This window comes from Nannospalax galili, unplaced genomic scaffold (genome assembly GCF_000622305.1).
Source record: "Nannospalax galili isolate Female #2095 unplaced genomic scaffold, S.galili_v1.0 scaffold325, whole genome shotgun sequence".
In the NCBI taxonomy this organism is placed as follows: Eukaryota; Metazoa; Chordata; class Mammalia; order Rodentia; family Spalacidae; genus Nannospalax; species Nannospalax galili.
Window position 1 is genome coordinate 2162541 of NW_008355159.1, and position 5472 is coordinate 2168012.

General features: G+C 39.4%; 1 pseudogene; it reads right to left on the minus strand.

The window, feature by feature from the left end:
- Positions 1-3818: 3818 nt before the first annotated feature.
- Positions 3819-4527, minus strand: LOC103749357 (annotated as a pseudogene).
- Positions 4528-5472: the final 945 nt, after the last annotated feature.

Genomic DNA, 5472 nt, shown 5'->3' on the forward strand with positions numbered 1-5472 from the left:
TAAAAAACAATAATTAGTAGATGTGAAAAACATTACCATTGAAATCTACCTGATGACTTTATATCCATGCTCAGATGCCTAGAAGCTCAGAAAGTAACCAACAGTGACTAGTAATAATCAGATATTTAGAGATTAGAAATGCATGTGCGAACATCCAATGTCAATTGCATTGAAAAAGAATTTTTCTGTATGAAACTGTGTATTTTAATAATGAAATGAAGATCTTTTTTAAAGGTTAAAACCTCATTTAATTTTATGTCTTATTGGGTTTAGACTGAGTAAAATATTGTATAACTGTAATAATTCAACTGTAAAACTAAAAATTCACAGCCAATTTTGAAAAAGATGCATCTTAGCTCAGAAAATTGTTATTGAATATGTCAATGTTGTTGTCATGAAATGCTTCTTCTAAGTCTGTGGTTATTAAATAAATAATTAACTGGAAAAAGAAGGTAGGACCTTGTGGGAGTTGATTAGGTTATTGATCCCTTGGGGAGATTACGTCTCTGGTAACCAAGAGAGCAGGTAGTTGGCTTTCTCAGCTTACTCTCTTGCTTCTCTCATCATGTGACCTCTCTCTTTCCCACATGTACTTCCACCAAAAGTCTGTAAGACTTTTCCTAGAATCTCTTGCTGGAAATCATTATCCCAAATCTCTGGAACTGTCAGCCAAATAAACTTATTTTCTTTTTTTTAAAAAAGGATATTGTGTATATGGGTACATATGTGTGCCGTGTGCTTGGTGTCTGTGGAGGTCAGAAGAGCATGTCAGATTCCCTGGAACTGGAGTTACAGACAGTTGTAAGACACCTGATGTAAGTATTAGGAACTGAACCTGGGTTCTTTGCAAGGACAGCATGTGCTTTTTAGTAGCTGATCATCTCTCCAGCTGCTTTTTAAAGCATCGGTGTTATGCTTTAAATATGCAACAGTGCTGAGAGGTGGGGCCTTTAAGAGGTGATTAGGTCATGAGAGTTTTGCCTTCATGAATGCATTAATACCATTATGTGGGAGTGGGTCCACCATAAAGTATGAATTGGACTCCCCTTTTTCTCTCTCACTGCCTTTCTCTTCCCCTTCTTATCTTGTCTCTCAGTCTCTCTCCTCCTTTCTTGATCTCTTGCTCTTCCACCTTTTATCATTATGATACAAGAAAGTTCTTGTCAGAAGTAAGTTTCTTGATGGATCTCTCAGAACTGTAAGAAATCAACCTCTGTTCTTTCTAAATCATCTAGTCTCAACTACTCTATTATAGTACTATAAAAATGGTCAAAGACCACTGTTTCTAGAAAGTTAATTACAGAAAATTGATAGAGTTGGGAACAATACTGATCTATATTACCTAATAACTTAGATTAGTTACTTTCCCGTTGCTGTGATAAAACACCGACCAAGAGGATTTATAGAAGGAAGAGTTTATTTGAGCTTACAGTTCCAGGAGAATCAGAGTCCATCATGGCAGGGAGGCATGGTGACAGCAGCAGAAAGAGGAGCATTCAAATCTTCAAGAAGGCACAGGAAGCAGAGTGTGACTGGAAATCTGGCAAGGTTTTCTTAAGAACTCTCTAAGCCTGCCCCCAGTGACACACTTCTTCCAGCAAGGTCATACCTCCTAAAACCTCCAAAAACAGAGCCATTAGCTGGGGACAAAATGTCCAAATACTTGGATCCTATGGGAGACATTCTCATTCAAACTACCACATAACTCAAACATGAGGAAACGCCACTGAAAAATAAACTGAATCGCCAATTTTTTCGGGTCTAGGTCTTGCCATCAGTCATTTGTGCTGACCACCTCTGTGAACTGGTCACTATGTTAGGCATTGGTAAGGTATTAAGATAAAGAAATCAGCACCCATATCATGCTGCTCACAAGCTCTCGTAACTCCAGATTAAGGAGATCCAATGCCCTTCTCTGGCCGCCACGGTCACTGCACTTATGTATACATGCACACACACACACACAAACACACACACACACACACACACACACACACACACACACCAAAAAAAATTGGAACTGGAGACATTGAACTGCACATGCTATCAAGCCATGCAATGCCAACAAACACTGCTTAAAATACCTTGTCTCAGATTCTAGACTGTTCCATGTTATGATCTGCAGTGTAAGTTTTCTACTCTTATAGAAACATACTGGTTTAATTATGGAAAACAAAGACTTTACCTTTTTCTTCCATCATTCTTTAGTGTGTAACTATCAAATAGGTTTATCTTTGGATCATATTGTTAGAATGTTTGATTTGAAAAATTGCTACTAGAGTTGCTCACTTGAGTTTCATAAAAAAAAAAAATCCCTAAATGAATTTTGGCTTGGGATTAAGATAGAATTTTTAACAATTTCTGGAATGACCTGAAACATATTTCTGGCTTTTGTACTACATATTTATGTAAAACTGCATTCTCAGAATTGATGATTAAAAAACTAAAATATCAAATTCTGAGACATATTTAAGAGGCTCTGCATCCTACAATATCAAATATTCAGCCAAGACTTAATTTTTTAGTAAAACATTTTATTTATGTGTATCAGTGATTTTCTTGCATGTATATAAGTGCACCGCATAAGTGCACTGCCTGTGGAGGCCAGATGAAAGTGTCAGATCCCCTGGAACTGGAGTTATAGACAGTTATTAGCTGTCATGTGGGTGCTAGGAAGCAAAACTGGGTCCTCTGAAAGAGCAACCAGTGCTCTTAACTAGTAAGCCGTCTCTGCAGCCTCAAGATTTAATTTGTTATTTGAAAATAAACACGAATACCTATCTTGATTGTATGAAAATTTGCTTTTATCTTTACTAAATGATAAAATAATACATATACCAAAGAATTGCTTTAAAATAAATTTCTTGGGACTAGAAAGATTGCTCAGTGGTTAAGAAAATTTGCTGTTCTTCCAGAGGACCTAGGTTTGATTTCTAGCACCCACATAGCAGCTAACAACCTTCTGTAACTCCAGTTCCAGGGGATACGACACCTTCTTCTGGCCTGTGTGAGGCATTGCACCCACATCGTGCAATTATATGTATGCAGGCAAAACAGTAATACACATAGAGTAAAATAATAAACAAAATGTGAAATAGGTTTCTTTATGATTTTTAGTAGTTCATTTATTAAGTAATTTATAAACTGAGACTATACAATGACATTAGGGGAATCCATTTCTTCACATTGCTTCACGACTGTGCCAGGTGTCAGAACATTCCTTTACTCAGGTCGACTGTAACAGTATATTGAATGCAAGTAGATGGGCAGGTCCTTGCACTTCAGGAAAGTTGCATTTATGTATCAATTACTGGTTTGTATGGAGCACCAGAGTAAGATGTTCCACAATCCACCCACTTCACCATGAGGATCCCGCCTGACTTTTCAACCAATGAACTCTGAGATGTCCTAAACCCAAATATTTCTATTCAATTGAGTGCAATGGGTTAAACATGGAAGGCACCTCACCTCAATTCACACCTTTGGGACTAAGTGGCAAAAAACAGGGTACGTGAATTATGGCCAAAAAACAAATGTGAGACACAGTCTCACTATGTAGCCCTGGCTGACCCAGAACTCACTATGTAGATCTGGCTAGTCTTGATCTCATAGAGATCTGCCTGCCTCTGCCTCCTCAATGCTGGGATTAAAGGTATGTGTCACAGTTGGCCACAAGTAAAGATTTTAAAGTAAGCTTTGACAGGAGCATTAAGAAGGATATCTAAATTTGAATTCAGAAAAAAAGTGTTGCTGGGAAATAATGAGGACTTAGCTAATGTTTTGAAAATGCCTGTAAGAAACGGTTGGGGAATGACTTTTCAGATACAAACTTTAAACACTCTGGACTGAACAAAAACTTTGGCTGATAGAGCCCTGGCCTGCTGAGCCAGATATCCTGAAATATGCACAGCTGCCATCACAGAGTACTGATGTTGTCTCTGAGAGCTCCCGATTTGTGCTTTGACCACAGTGACTGGTTCACTCAGGGACTCCTGATAATGCAGATACTCCCTCTGACCAAAGACCCCTGTCCCATAGCCGGCTGCCTCATATCCATTCAGCAGGGTCTCAATGAGGGCCTTATGCACACCTTTGAAAGGAGTGCTACCTTTTTTTCAGATCTAGCAAGAAGGACCAGAAATTCTTACCCATTAAAGAACAGGAGGGTCGGCCTTCAGCATAAAATGGGATCTTAGAGTCACAGATGGCATCCAGAATTTTCATTCTGTACAGATAGTTGTATCAACTTTCATTTCCCTGTGTTTCCAGCTGTAATAGCCTTATATCATCATCTGCAAGGCACTGGGGTTCATACTTGATATCATCAACCCTGGATAGTAGAATATCAGTCTCCTCTCTTAAGTCCTTGGGGGCATTGTGTCCCACAGGTTCTCGAGATCCCTATCTAGATTTCATTGCAAAGTGCATGATTTGTCTCTTCACAAAAATGAACAGCAGTACCAGGCTCCTGTAGGCCATCACCAGCAGGACATTCACCCTGGACAGTCAATTACTACTGGATGCCATTGCCTCACTCCCCCTGAAGAAATGCCAGGATTTCCCACTGCCCTGCCTTGTTAGCACAGGCTGAGCGGAAGGCAGGGCACCTGGATTCCTTGGAGCTCTCTAGTCATTTCTTTATGGGGAAAGACCAAACTAGATTTGGCCACAAAACATGGCAGATAGGGGCACTAGTTAAGCTCAATACCTTCCCATCTCCCCATTTATGATTTTTAATCAGTAAATATTTGATTTGATTTTTTAATAAATATTATATTTATTATTTTTATTTTATGTGCATGAGTGTTATGCCTGTGTGTATGTAAGTGCACCTAAATCATGCAATGCCTGTAGAGGTCAGAAAAGGGTGTCGAATTTCCCTGGAACTGGAGTTATAGATCGTTGTTTGTCACCATGTAAGTGCTGGGACTCTAACCTGGGTCCTCTGCAAGAGTAGCCAGTGCTTTTAACTGCTGAGCCATCTCTCCAGTCCTGTTTTGATTTTTTAAAAAGCACATTCTTCTTTCTTTCTTTCTTTCTTTCTTTCTTTCTCTGTCTCTTTCATGTGTGTGTGTATGTGTACAATCACATGTTAGAATGCCACAATGCCCATGTGGAAGTCAGAGAATAACTTTCAGTAGTAGATTCTCTCCTTTTGCCTTGTTGAAGCAACACCTCTCTTGTTTTCGCTACTGTACTGCATATGTGAGCTTCTGGGAGATGCTCCTGTCTTCATCACCCATCTTGCTATGGGAGTGCTGGGATTACACATCTGTGTGCCACTGCATATGTCTTTTTACCCAGGGCTTCAATTTTGCTTGGCAAATACTTTCACTGGCTGAGCCATCTCCTCAGCCCAATTTTTATTTACTTAATTTTTATTTTTGGTCTTTTTGAGACAGGGTCTCCCTGTAGCCCCAGCTGTCCTGGAACTCACTGTGTAGACCAGGCTGGCCTTGAACTCACAGAGAT